We start from the raw sequence: 14,954 nt of genomic DNA, 5'->3' as shown, positions 1-14,954 counted from the left end.
GAAACATACATTCTTCTAGTTTATGAAAATGGGCTGGATTAGCATGATATAACCTCTCCTAAACCTCTCCACAACCTCTCCAAGTGACCACATTTTGCTAAATGCTTTTACTCACTTCTATACTATTATAAAAAAAACATACTAAAGACTTAAAATTACTTCCAAAACCTTTTAACATTCATTCAAACACTGTTGATCATATTTGTTCTCATAAATCACATGGATGTGGCTGCTGGCTCTGGGAGGCGGGACTTAGCTCTGTTACGCATTCATTAGGACTGGCTCCCATTGGATGTTCCTATCATGCTATGTACCGTTGGAAAGGGAACGGGATTGGCTACAGCTGCCATGATTGACGTGTTGATAGCCAATGAGAGCTGTTTCTAAGATGGCTGCGCAGAGAGATGACGCAGCGTATTGGCGCTCCACAGTGGGAGCGCTTGCTGGACGTAGTGGTGGGCAGATCGAGGCTTTGTGAAACAATGAAACAGTTGAAGAAAATGTTCCATTTTGTGTCGAGGCTTCGAAACAATCCGACACCGTCTCAGCGATGACACCTAGTGGTCACTTGCAGGGGTTGATCTGAAACAACCTTGACAATGAGCCATTTTTTTTATTATTATATTCATATTTGTGAAGTTTGTAACCTGTAGGCTCCTCACTGTGCATAATATTTTGGTCATGACAAAAGAATATTAATAAAAGAAATCAAGCCACAATGTCTCACTTTTTATAGATTTTTATTCCAAAATATTAATTTCTTTGCTGTGGAAGGACTTAGCCTACTTCTTTTTTTACAGATAATTTCTCCAGCCTTTGAAAAAATCCTCTCACAAGGGACACTTGTTGCTGGCATGCAAAGATATTTTTTTAGCAAGGACATACAAATGAGGAAAGATTACTGCTCTCTCTTTCCAGTCAGTTAGCGGATCATGAGTTCTGGGCAAAAACGCATCGTTGAGGTATTTTCTCACTTCCACTGTGGCATCAGCTGTAGCATTGTGTATCGTCTGGGTTTCACGGATGCGATCATCAAAAAGTTCCCATAAACTGTTGACATTTGTGGCTCTGAATGAAAATGAAAACAGCAATTAGTAACAAATCCTAAACTGACGTAATATATGAAGTATACATTACATGAATCAGATTACATAACAGACTGAAACTGCTCACCAGGAGTTGTGTTTGAACGCATCAGCGAAGCACACGCCAGAGTGATGTGCTTTTCAGCATCCTGGGCTTTGGCAGGATTTCCAAATGCCACATTTTTTAATCTTGGGTCCAGCAGTGTAGCCAGTGCCAAGGCTCTAAAGGTCTCATACCCTCCACATCTGGAGTGCAGACCTTTTTGCAGATGTGAGCCTATGAGCCAAAACAGGAGAAAACCATAATAATGACAACAATATGACCGTTATGGCCAATTACATGGGTAGTATGGTCATTGTGGCCTACCTAATTGTACAGTTGATTCCTGTGTTGCCTGTCCTTTTTTCTGTGCAAGCTTGTGCTGCAACATCCTGTACAGTGGTATAAGCTTTGAAGCAGACACTCTCTGTTCCTCTGACATCTCTGTTGTTGCTAGTTTGAATGGTTGCAGTAGTGACAATGATTGTTGAATACTGTCATACTCAAGACTTGTCAGGGGAGCAGTATCACTGTTCAAACTGGAAAGTGCAGCACCCACTGGCTCAGGTTGCTCATAAAAGCGTTGTAGCATGTCGAATGTGCTGTTCCATCTCGTCTCAACCTCCTGGATCAGTTTCAGAGTTGGTCTGGCCATCAAGCCCTGCATCTCCACAAGCTTGTCCTTGGCTTTGCAGCTGGATCTGAACAACCCCACTATCTTTCTGGCTTTCTGGCATATTTCATTGATGACTGGGGTTTGATCTAGGGCCTTTTTCACAATAAAATTTAAATTATGAGCAAAACATGGGACATGGCGAAGGTGGAGTAGCTGGGCGCATAGGATCATGTTGGATGCATTGTCAGTCACCATGCACTGAACTTTGGAGGTTATTCCCCACTCAGCCATTAGCAAGGCTTTAGCCTCCATGAGATGCTGGGCTGTGTGGCTTTGGTAAAACCTCCTTACACCCAGTACAACAGTTGCCATTTTTGCCTCTGGTGTTATGTAATGGCAAGTTACACCAAGATATCTGTCCATATTAATGGAGGACCACGTGTCAGCCGTAAGGCTAACAAATTCCTCCATTGTCTTCTCCTTGGTTTTGTTGTACCTTTCGCTGACCATTGTTTTAAGCACCTTCCGGGATGGGAGGACATAGCTTGGATCAAGCTTGTTCACAAAGGCCCTGAAACCCTCATCCTCCACGATGGTGAAGGGCTGCAGATCCTTCACCACCATGTTTAGAAGAGCCTCATCCAATTCCCTCTGTCTGCCTTTTAAAAGAGAAGATAAAACATACTTTCAGACAAATACATTGAAAAAATACAGCTTCAAATAGTGCACAGCTATTAAAAGTATACTGGTTTATTATTTGGAAACCTTCCTAAACAACATGTTATGAACGTTATGCTCAGTGTGCAGAGAAAGATAAAACGGAATGTAGAACTACAACAATTAGGAAAACCAAAATGATGCCTTCACTGGCTGTAGATTGGGTACTCATATGTAGACCTATAAAATGTATATGTTCACAAAATATATTATATTGACAACATTATATTATATTCAGGGGGAATGCTACCATCCTCTGCACCCTGCAAAATGGCAGGATGAGTGCTCCTCAAATGGCGCATCATGGATGATGTATTGTTGCAAAAGGCTAGCTGCCGATCACAATACATACATCTCACTTTATTTGGGGTTTCCAAATGGAAATGCTCCCACACCACAGATGTACGGCATCTCTTCTGTGGAGCCTCCATTTTTATTTATCTATCTATCTATCTATCTATCTATCTATCTATCTATCTATCTATCTATCTATATGTTAATGTGTCACTATGTATACTCTGTCTCTAGCCTATCAGTCAATGTGTAAATTTAAATGTAAGCCTAAATATAACTAAACAACTCGCACTATAAATGTCACTATATCACCAAAAATCCGCTATCTCAAAATCAAACTCCTCTCACAAAAACCCACGAGGTCAAAATGCGTTGACTTCACTTTAATACTGATGTGCGATTGTGTGTTCCCGACCCTGTCGATCAAACGCTGATTCATGCCACCTGTTGAAACACTTGTGAAACACTCCGATGCTTCATGTAGCCGTAGTCACGTGACATGGGTGTTTTGAATCGCGCTTCGGATCAGTCTTTCGAAACATCTGCGCTTCGGGATCTCGACAAAGCTTCGGAACGTCAGTTTCACTTCAGCCATTCCTAGCTGGACGTCGGGGGCTGTCCCGGGGTGAAAACTAAACAGAAAAAGGCGGGGATAGTTTCTTTGTGTAGGCAGCAACGTGAAGAAAACAAACGTACCCGGGAACACGGTGCAGGGCGAGGAGACGGAACGAGGTCGGCACATGAAGTTAGCAGACAGTTAGCATGGACTCTACAGGACAATATTCCTAACCTGGAGGAATTCTTTCCATCTGTGGACACTTCCGGACTACAGGAATATTAATAAGACAGGAAAGGACGGGGACTGGAGGTTTAGGACAGACTCCAGGTAGGGAAGCGCCATCATCTTCTCCTTTTGTTCTTCCAGGCGCCATGCGGTCGCTCTTTACAACAACTAGTCATCTCTAATATCTAGAAATACATCTTCATCATCCTACCAACACTGCTTTTTTTTTTTGCTCCTACATAAACATGTACAGCATGTCCATATTGACCAAAGTTTAGAACATTTATATAACAGGTTGTATTGTGTAAATGTCCATTATAGACAGGATCCCAGCTGAGATCAGTTACATTGTTTCTTTAACCAGGGCAGCAGTTTTCAGATTACATTATGAATTTACATAATTGTAAAAACAGTCGTGGCTGATCTTTAATGTAATATCTACATTGTCCATCATCAGCAACCATTCATCCAATGTCCCAAAGGCCCATTCTGTTTACTAATCTGATATCATTTTAAAAGGCTAACTGAGAAAACATTGGAGAACTCTTTTACAATTATGTAAATTCATAATGTCATCTGAAAACTGCTGCCCTGGTTAAAGTAACAATGTAACTGATCTCAGCTGGTAATCTGTCTGGAATGGACATTCCTATGTGACCCCAAACTTTTGACGTGTGTGTGTGTGTGTGTGTGTGTGTGTGTGTGTGTGTGTGTGTGTGTGTGTGTGTGTGTGTGTGTGTGTGTGTGTATATGTAGAGCTGTTTCTGGCTGTGTATTCATACTCATTAAAAAATAGTGGAATAAGTCTGGCATGACCAGACGTAATTAAATAACACAAACTAACTAAATGGTGATAGGTAATACATCTGATTTCATATACTGCTTTAGTAAAACTAATATTTTTCAGGGCTCTGGCTCTCACCTGAGACTATTGTCGACGCATATGCAGGACACAAAAAAACGAAAAATGACTTGCACTAGTCTGGACATGTTGCCGTGCCAACCTTAAAATAAAGGTTTCCTAAATGCCATGTATATACATGTGATGTCAGCTTACTAATTGATTGCATGTTTTGTGTAGATTTTGACTTTTATACGTTTTATTCCACTTTGTTCACCTGTTCGGAGCTGGCTGGTGAAGGTGGCGTCTGTATCGGCCTTAATGGATGCACCATGATCTACTGATCGCTGTGGATTAGTATTTTTTTTTTTGGTGTGTCATTAATTGGATTACGGCGATTGGATTTCATAAGGGTGAATTGTTAAATTGTTACAATGTAATTTAAATCTGCTTTAAAAATCCTCCTGTCTCTGTGTGTTGATCAGCAGATAGTATATGAGTATAGTGATGTTCTAGTGTGGAGTGTCTCCTGTCTCATGGTGTGTCTCTGTGTGTTGATCAGCTGATAGTATATGAGTATAGTGATGTTCTAGTGTGGAGTGTCTCCTGTCTCATGGTGTGTCTCTGTGTGTTGATCAGCAGATAGTATATGAGTATAGTGATGTTCTAGTGTAGAGTGTCTCCTGTCTCATGGTGTGTCTCTGGTTGTTGTCTTCACAGCTCCTCTGTGGGACGAGACCCTTCTGACTTCAGGACGTCCGTCTGAATTAGTTCCCCCTGAAGAACAAGAATGAGTTCTCCACAAAAGGTGAGATCACTTTGTTTGTATTAGTTTAGTCATTGGATGCTCCATGGATCTCCTCTTTACTTTAGATATCAACCTTAGGGCTAGATTTATCAAGCCGCTTGCGTCTGTTTCCAGGCGCTAATTGGTCGCAAAGACGGATGTAACCGATGCGGGCTATTTACAAACAGGGCGCACTTGGGTAAAATTGTAATGCATTTTATTTGTAAAGCACTCTTCATAAAAGAATCTCAAAGTGCTACAGAAACCACATTAAAACGCATTAAAAACAGAAAACAAAACAACAAAAAATACAAGCGATAAAATACATACGTAAAATACGCATAAAAAACAGCTAAAAGAGCAGTTTGGTGCAAAATAAAATCTGCAAAGCCTAAGAACAACTTAAGAACGCCTGCCTGAACAAACCAGTTTTAAGCTCTTTTTTAAAAGTGTCCACAGACTGGGGTTTTCTCAGATGTTCAGGGAGGGAAGTCCAGATGCGAGGGGCAGCGATGGAGAAGACTCGATCTCCCATGGTGCCGAGTCTTGAGCGGGGCTGATGGAGGAGGTTTGTGCTTTGGGACCGGAGGTTACGGGGAGATGAGTGAGGGATAATGAGGTCTTTGAGGTATTGCGGGGCGTTGTTGTAGATGCAATGGTGGGTGATGAGGGCAATATTGTGTTGAATTCTTGAGGTTATGGGGAGCCAATGAAGGTTCTGAAGAATGGGAGTGATGTGGTCGTAATTGCGAGTTTTCATCAGAGTTCGGGCAGCACAGTTCTGAATGAAAAAAACGATTGTCTGCCACATGAGCGAGAAGAGACAAGTTGCGCTTTCAATATGCGTTCGTGGGAGGGTCGTGGGGAAAGTGGGAGTTCCACCCAAAAAGGTGGGAGGATAAGCGCAAAGTGCCCCTAATTATATATTCTGTGGTATTTACAAAGACTGTCAGTAAGAGCGCGCCTCTATTCTGCGGGGGAAATTCTCCGCCTCTTAAAAGCAGGTCTAAACCAGCCGCAGTCGAGTTTCCTCGTAGACCTTTATGCCGCTGGTGAAATGGCAACAGTCATTTGAGCAAGACGAAGACATAGGCGAGGCTGAAAATATTTTTAACACAAGAATCACACTTTGTCAGTGAACACAACATCATTTAGCGTTACAGATCAAGCAGCCATGCAATATTAGAGTTACTGGAAGAAATCAAAGATGAAATTGAATCTCCCACTCAGCGTTCACATCCCATTCCAGCAGTTGTTAAACTCCTCGCTACATTACAAATATTGGCATCAGGATCATTTCAAACAGTCATAGCATCAGCTGTGGGAATATGGCAGTCTACACTCAGCCATATCATAGCAACAGTACCGCTTTGCTACAGCGCAATCTACGGTCTAGTGGGCGGAGAAAGACGCTGATTGGCTGATGGGTGTCAGGGTTGATAAATACTACGCAAAATGTGGCAGCATAGCGTACGCTATTACCGAACTCGCATAAACATACACAGCGCAAACTGCGCTAGTGTTAGTAAATCAGGGCCCAGAGTGTGAACGGGCCCAGAGAGAGAGAAGTGTGTACTTTTCATTTAATAATCTTTGTCTGACATTTCATATTCCCTGTTTGTATTTTCTGTGACTGAATGTGGTTTTAAATCTGTTGAGGTCTGTTCAGACTGAAATTTAAGACTCTGATGATGTCATACAAAGTCAGAAAATAGAAAGCAAACTGTTTCCAGTGGCCACTAAAGAATGGTGGAGCAGCAGGAAATGCTGATTATTAGTGACTTGATTTGATGGATTAATTCTTCCTGTTGTGTCTCTGTTTAAACTCCTAATTAAAAGGTAAAGTTTCCGTCCACTAAAAAGTTCTGTTGTTGCCACTGACAGACTCAGATTATTATTCTAAGTGTCTGACAACATTACCTCCAGAGATAGAGCTTTTAGTTAAAGAGTAAGATCCTTTTAGTTTAACATGAAACAGCCCCGAAATCACCATCACCAAACTCCACCAGACTCCATGTAAATAATCAGGACTTTTAGTGTGTATAGAGCCAGCATATCTCCACCAGACTCCATGTAAATAATCAGGACTTTTAGCGTGTATAGAGCAGCATATCTCCACCAGACTCCATGTAAATAATCAGGACTTTTAGCGTGTATAGAGCCAGCATATCTCCACCAGACTCCATGTAAATAATCAGGACTTTTAGCGTGTATAGAGCCAGCATATCTCCACATGTAAATGGGTGAATTAAGGGTTTATTTCAACCAAACCAGAGTGGTGATTGTTGGAACAGTGGAAAGATGAATCAAGATGGCTTTTGGTAGTTTTATTTAGTTTCTGTCCACTTTGAAATAAGTGTGTTTAATAATCATAACATTTCTGTTTTATTTAAATGGAGTCTGGTGAAAAAATAAAGTAAAATGCTGAAAATGAATCTATATTTAGACAGCCTTTGATATATATTTTTTCTTTTGCTATCGTTTATAAATTTAATTCATTTATATTATGTTATGTTTACTGTAAGCCAAATCTACCTTTGGGTATTAATAACGTTACCATACCTTTTTAGAGAGAGCAGAACAAACAATGAAAAGTGTGTTCAGGGGAAAGAAAAGTCCCCTGAACACACTGTAAAAAAAAAACAGTCTCTGTAGACAGCCCAGGCAACAAAAACAAACTGCGCCAACCTGCCCCACGAACCACAACAAACAGTGTTCCAGCCAATAACAGACAAGAAGGAGCTGGTTGAGTCATGAATACGCATTGTGGAAGTAGCCTACCTGCTAACGCTGCTGCAGTGATGGCCAAATCACGATGACCTAAATTGAGGACAGCTACACTTGTTATTGTAAGTGCAATGATAAGTTAAAGTCCAATAGGGCTGCAGCTATCGATTATTTTAGTAATCGAATATTCTGCCGATTATTCCATCGATTAATCGGATAAGAAATACTTAGTAAGAAATACTTTAGTAAACAGCAATAGTAAGTATTTATTATTGCTGTTTACTAAAAAAAAGGAAACCTGTCGCTTGTATATATACAAAAGACTGGTTTCCTTTTTTAGAAAAAGCAACATTTTTTTATTGCCAAATTCCAAGACCCAATACAATAGTAAATTTTTGGTGGCCCAAATGTTAATATTTTTCACCCCATTCCCCTTCTTGCCTCTGGCTCTTTGCACTGGATACGCAAAAGAGCTGTTCACTGACCAGAGGGTTTACAGCAGGGCTACTCAACTACACTGTTCTGGGGGACACATTTTCAGAAGCCTAATACACAGTGAAGAGCATTATAGATATATCTATGGTGAGGAGAAAGAATAAAGAATGCATGATGACGTCATTCACGTGCATATTAAGTAGCCATGCTGGGGGGAGGAGCCGGTTTGTCTCCGGCAGCACCTACATCTCCAAAGATTAGAAGCAAACTAATAATTAGTTAGACTACAAACCGACAGCTTTCGTTTTAGCTTGTTGGTAAAACATCGCTATTAGCAGAGTAGCATGCTGTTGGCTAGTTGTGTAAACAGCGCGGTGGATGAGAGCAGCAGACGTTAGCTACCTTGTGTCTGGTTCGCTCCGTGGAATGGATGAGTACACTAGATGTTTGTTACAGAGATGTGGTGAGTGTCAGCTGTTACCGTCCCTCCGTCCAACTCATTTGAATCCATAGTCCTACAGATTAGTGGGCCAGTCCCTACTGTATTAGCCATCATCTGTCGCCCACCCAAGTCCAACAATAATACTTTTTTAACTGATTTTTTTAAACATCCGTTTAGGGCTGCAGCTATCGATTGTTTTAGTAATCGAGTATTCTACCAATTATTCCATCGATTACTCAAGTAATCAGATAAGAAATACTTTTGTTTTATGGAAAAGCAGTAATAGTTTGGTTAAATTTTCAGAAAAGGCTACATTTTTATTGCCTACATTGCTTACAATCACCTCTCAAAAAAACTAAACATTAAGTGCATTTAAGTGCCATATTACATTGTAAAAATGTTAAAGAAACCATTTTCTGAAATTACATCAACCTCAGACTAAGGCATACATTAAACATACATAAACATTACATTAAGTTGTGCAACTTAACTTTCAGAACTATAAGTTTCAACCTGACACTGATCTGTATATAGGCCTATATGTAAGTATTACTTATACTCAACCTATTTTAATTTATATATTTCATTACATTGTCACACAGCTCTGTTACACTTATGCATGTAGATCGTGAAACAGCTGATCAACATCAGCTGTTTCTCCGTGAAGAGAGAGAGTGAGAGAGAGTGGTGCACAACAATCAGCTGTTTTTCCGAAGGGATAGTCAACAAGTCAGCTCTTTAGATCAAATCGTGGTCACTACTACGTATTTTCTTGTCTTTGATTTTGGTAGTTGTTGTGTTTGGTGTAGTTCCATCGTCCATACGACTCTGTGATTAACTTTTGTCAGATCCGCTTCGTGGAATGGAGGATTAAGTTAGACTCCATGTTTTCTCTTGAGATGCTGAAGCATTGAAGTTGTGCTATTATCGTGGTAAGCTAGTTCGGTTTTGCAGTAGACATACTGTACAGAGTTTTAGTTTTAATTATGTTTGAACTGATTCCAAACTTTGGACACTTTCTGTCGTTTTCTCCAGCCTGTCTCTCATTAGCCCCTCGCTATTCTCCAGCATGTGTCGGCAGCAGCAGACTGAGCCACGTCTGTGCGACAGTAATAATGCTCCGTGTGGAAACACCGTCCGTCAGCGATACGTTAGTAACATTGATTTAACGAAGCTTCGAGGCAAATCATTTTGCATCGAGGATTTTTTGTAATGAAATTATTCGAGTTATTCGAGGAATCGTTTCAGCCCTACGTCCGTCTGCTCCATGTCCCTTAATGTCATCATTTTGGGTGATTTTAATATTTATTTTGGCAATACTAGCAACACTCACAAGGGACCTTTCCTCAGTACTCAACAGTTTTGGATTACAACAGCACATTGACTTTCCCACACACAATAAAGGGCACATCCTGGACCTCATCTGTTGCTCTGGTTTAACCCCTTTCAATTGTACTGCATCTGGTTTGCCCATCTCTGACTATAAGTTACTTTCTTTTAATTTCAATTTATTACCATCTAAAACAAATCCACCTCGCTCCATTTCATTTCGAAACATCAAGAATATTGATCTACCTGCTCTCTCTGTTGGAATTAACAATCTCCTCATAGAAAAAAACGCTGACGACCTGGTTGCACAGTACAATGATGGACTTCACAACCTCTTGGTCACTCTTGCTCCTCTGAAAACCCGGACCGTTTTCTTTTACATATTCTGCCCCATGGTACACACCGGCTCTACGTCAGTTAGGGGTGCACCAATCTGATATTAGGATCGGATATCGGCCCCAATATTGCAAAAATAGCAGTTTTGGTTTTTTTACAGTCCGCCGCAGCACCGGGACCCCTGTTAACTGCGTACCCTTCTCACTCATGGTAGTAGCTTTATAACACAACAATTAATAACCCACAACTAACTCTTAAAAGGATAAAACACAAAAGCATATAACAATTTGAGACTTAAACAGTTTCTAACACTAATAATTTTACATTTACAAATGTAGCTACACCGCCGAATGACATGCTGGGTAACATTACAACAAGCCTAGCTAGCCAGGTAGCATAACAGCTGGGAGAGGCTAGGGTCGCTACTGCACAAGAACCGAGAAGAAAGTTAGCTAGAGGATGAAGAAAGACCGGAGATACACCAGAACAACGTGTGCTCAAGAGAGGAGCCGTCTGTTGTTCCCAAGTTTTTTCTTTCTAACAAATTGGACATAATTTAGCCACTGTTGTTGCCCGTCGCTCTAACGTTACTCGGTCATGCTAACGTTACTGTGCTAACGTTAAAGACCTGTCACTTAAAGCATGCAGCGGAGCAACATTATGAACGCAATCCACCTCCGATCCCGCTACAGACCGTTGAGAAAGACGGGTTCAGAGCAATGATTAAAACTCTGGATTTAAGATATCTTGCCTCGCTGAAATACGTCCGCCAACCTACTGACATTATTCAAACGCGAAGGAGGCTGACAGCGGAGCTCCGTTCAGTCGCCCACTACAACCACACTACAACAACCTAACTTACCTGTGGCCAAGGTAGTGGTTATACAGTACTAGCTTACAACTATTTAGTTTTGAAAGGGAAACAGTGTTAAGTTGTTTGTATGTGTAGGCTATTCATTTGATTTGAGTTTATTTTACTACTTTGCAGTTTGCACAATACAAATAGTTTTAGCTTCTGTAACTGTTTCATGGATTCCCCTTCATACAAAGTTATTGTATAATGTCGTGGAGCCAAGCAAACCCTTAATGAAAGCTTTTAGTAAACATGATGACATTAACATGTTTTTGTGATATTCTATGTACTTCTGACAGTAGAATAAGCCATTATAAACCTATATAAAGGTGGCCCATTACTATTTATTTAAATTTATTTTAAGAAGTTTGATTACATTTTATTTTCTATTTGAATGCACAATTGTTTTTTAAATAACAAATAAATAAGAAATCAATACATTACATCTGTTATTTTGTCTTTAGTTAGGAAAGTAATGTTTAGTTAGGAAGGTATAAGGTGGAAGGTATACAGTTTATTATTAATTCAGCAATGGGATCGGTATCGGGTATCGACAGATACACAAAGCTCTGGCATCGGTATCGATATCGGGACTGAAAAAGTCGGATCGGTGCATCCCTAACGTCAGTTAAAAGTAATAGCAACCTGGAACGTCTCTACAAAAAAAGCAGACTAGTTGTACATAAGGAAATGTATGACAACCATATGCTGCACTATAAGGATTCCCTCTCTATAGTAAAATCTAAATACTACACTCCTCTAATATCATCTGACGAAGGGAAAACTCTGGCCCTGTTTTCCACAATTAATACAATCTCACAACTTCCGAATACTCTCCCACCCCACCTGCATTCAATTTCTCAATGTAATAGATTTGTCATTTTTCAAAACTAAAATTTAAAACATTCACCAACAGCTGCCCTCTTCACATAATACGGATGCCAGTGCACTTCATTTGCCTACCTCTGCCCCCCGTCTTCTTTATTATCTAGTTTTCAACTCCCATCTGCCAATAAAATACCTGATCTTGACCTGAAAATCAATCATCCACCTGCCAGATTGACCCCCTGCCCACCCCCTAGTCAAAACCTCTCTACTCTCCCTCTCCTCCAACTAACATCATCCACTCCTCTCTTATTTCTGCTCATGTTCCCTCCTCTATCGAAACGGCTGCCATCACCCCTGTACTTAAGAAACTTGGTGCAAATCCCAATGACCCAAATGATTATAGACCAATCTCCAACCTGCCATTTATCTCGAAAATCCTAGAACAAACTGTTGCTGCACAGTTTCATAATCATCTCCTCAACAATAACCTCTATGAACAGTTTCAATCTGGTTTTCACCCTCTCCATAGCACAGAAACAGGTAGTCAAGGTCACCAATGACCTACTGATGGCTTCTGACTCAGGTTTTCTCACTATACTCATCCTCCTTGATTTGACTGCTGCCTTTGATACCATCTCTCACAATATCCTCTTGGACCGTCTAGCCTCCATTGATGTCATCAATACATCACTCAAATGGTTCACATCTTACCTCTCTGGCTGCACTCAGTTCGTACATCTTCAAAATGTTCAATCACAACCCTCTCCAGTTACCAGTGGTGTTCCCCAGGGCTCAGTCCTGGGTCCCCTCCTTTTTATAATTTACTTACTTCCTCTAGGTTTTATTTTCAGGAAATATAATATTCAATTTCACTGCTACGTGGATGATGCCCAGCTCTACTTGTCCACCAAACCCACTTCCATCCTAACTTCCTTTGTGTCATCCTCGATAACATATAATATTCAATTTCATTGCTACGTGGATGATGCCCAGCTCTACTTGTCCACCAAACCCACTTCCATCCTAACTTCCTTTGTGTCATCCTCGATAACATATTTTTTTAATACACATCACATAACAGATCAATAATCTCACCCGGTCTGCTTACTTTCATTTACACCACCTTTGTCCTTCACTTACACCCAATAATACTCCTACTCTCATCCACGCTTTTGTCACTTCCTGTATTGATTATTGTCAGTACAGTATAACTCCCTCCTATTGTAACTGGCTCCCTGTCCAAATACCGTATTGACTTTTTAAGATTCTTCTTCTCACCGTCAAAGCCCTCCATAATCTCGCTCCTCCATACCTCTCTGAACTCCTTCAGCCCTATGCTCCATATCAAACTCTCCGATCCTCCTCTTCCTCACTGCTTTCCACTCCTTTTGCCCGACTGTCAGCCATTCTGCTCCTCACCTTTGGAACTCCTTCCCATATCCATCCGTACCATAGAGTCTCTACCCACCTTTAAAACCTCCCTCAAAACCCACCTTTTCCAAAAGGCCTACCCCACATGACTTTACGCTCCATCAAAATAATGGATAGATTGCTTTATTTTAATTTTCTATCTCAATCTTTTAAATGTTTGTTTTAACTTAATTATATTTGCCTTTTTAACTGTATTTTTGCTTATTTTTGAGAACTTCTGTGCCTCAGTCAGTGACCACTCAAGAAGATGCATCAGCCATGAGTTTCGCAATGCTGTAGCCTAGCTACACGCTTGTCTCCTTAGCCCGTTTGATTAAAAAACACATGACGTATGCGCCATGGCAATAATAACGGCGCAACATGGTGTTTTATCTTAAATTTGTGGACATGGTGAGAAAGCTCTGGCCCTAAACAGCCAAGCTCGGGCGCAGATCAATCAGTTGTCAGGAAAGAAAACAAAACGTCTCGCGCTGTCCTACTAACAAACTAACGTTAGCTCGTCGGTTAGAATGGGCAAGTGTCTGAAGGTCTGGCCAGATCTGCGTACCAGCTGGCGGACGAGGCTGAGAGCAATGTGGCTGAGGTTAGCACAACAAGCGGATCAGCCTAGAGCTAATGAAACGGGAGAGCTGGAAGACCCGCCTGCCGGTTCCTGATCAGCTAGCAACAGAGAGAGGGTTGTGAATAAGATGAAGATGGTATCGGTGGTGCTCCACCTTTTTAGAAGGGTATTTTTGAAACACAGCCAACGTGCTAACGCACATTTGACGGTATAACCCAGATGTGCCGATCACTGGGGTGAGAAAAAAAACCAACTCTTTATTCCCGCTGCCACAATTATTGGGGGAAAAAAAAAAGGGGGGAAAAAAAAAAATTTATTATTTTTAATTATGTATTATCTAGCCATGGTGGAACTAATTGAGACACCTCCATAATACACAGGTTCTTTCTTTGTTTCATGCTATCATCCATATGACAAAAAAAGTAAAGTCAAAAGATTTTTTTTCACATCTGAAAAATTTAGAATATTTCGGAACTTATAAAGGTTATGAAGAGGACATTTGCTTTCGTAATAACATGTCTGCAACCGGCACATATTTTCGTTAATTTTGTCATAAAATTGTTGTATGAAGAGTTAAAATTGTGAGTGAGAGCAAGTCTAGGGTTTAAAGAAGATTGTTCACTAACTCATCTGTTTGTCTGTTGCTATAGAAACAGAGAGGAGGAGAGGTACCCAAACGTCACCAAGTCAATAAATAGAATTCAGACTGTGGACTGAATATTTACACTGGATTTAAAGCCATGTAAAAGGGTTTGTTCATAGACTGTATGTTAGCATTTGTAAAGTCTATGTCCTCAGTCTTATCCTACAAATAGACACACACACACACTTTCCTTTGCAGCCTAAA

General features: G+C 40.6%; 1 long non-coding RNA gene and 1 pseudogene across 1 annotated transcript; one reads left to right on the top strand and one right to left on the bottom strand.

Moving 5' to 3' along the window:
* The window catches only part of LOC120572754, a 572,223-nt pseudogene that overhangs the window by 388,184 nt on the left and 169,085 nt on the right, over positions 1–14,954 (bottom strand).
* On the top strand, positions 3,329–14,792 carry LOC120572962. The gene is made up of 3 exons (XR_005641528.1): positions 3,329–3,638; positions 5,098–5,185; positions 14,758–14,792. It is a non-coding gene; the product is annotated as an uncharacterized LOC120572962 (long non-coding RNA).

Source organism: Perca fluviatilis, chromosome 14 (assembly GCF_010015445.1).
Source record: "Perca fluviatilis chromosome 14, GENO_Pfluv_1.0, whole genome shotgun sequence".
Classification (NCBI taxonomy): Eukaryota; Metazoa; Chordata; class Actinopteri; order Perciformes; family Percidae; genus Perca; species Perca fluviatilis.
The sequence above is the reverse complement of the archived record's forward strand: the minus strand, read 5'-3'. Positions and strand labels throughout refer to the sequence as shown.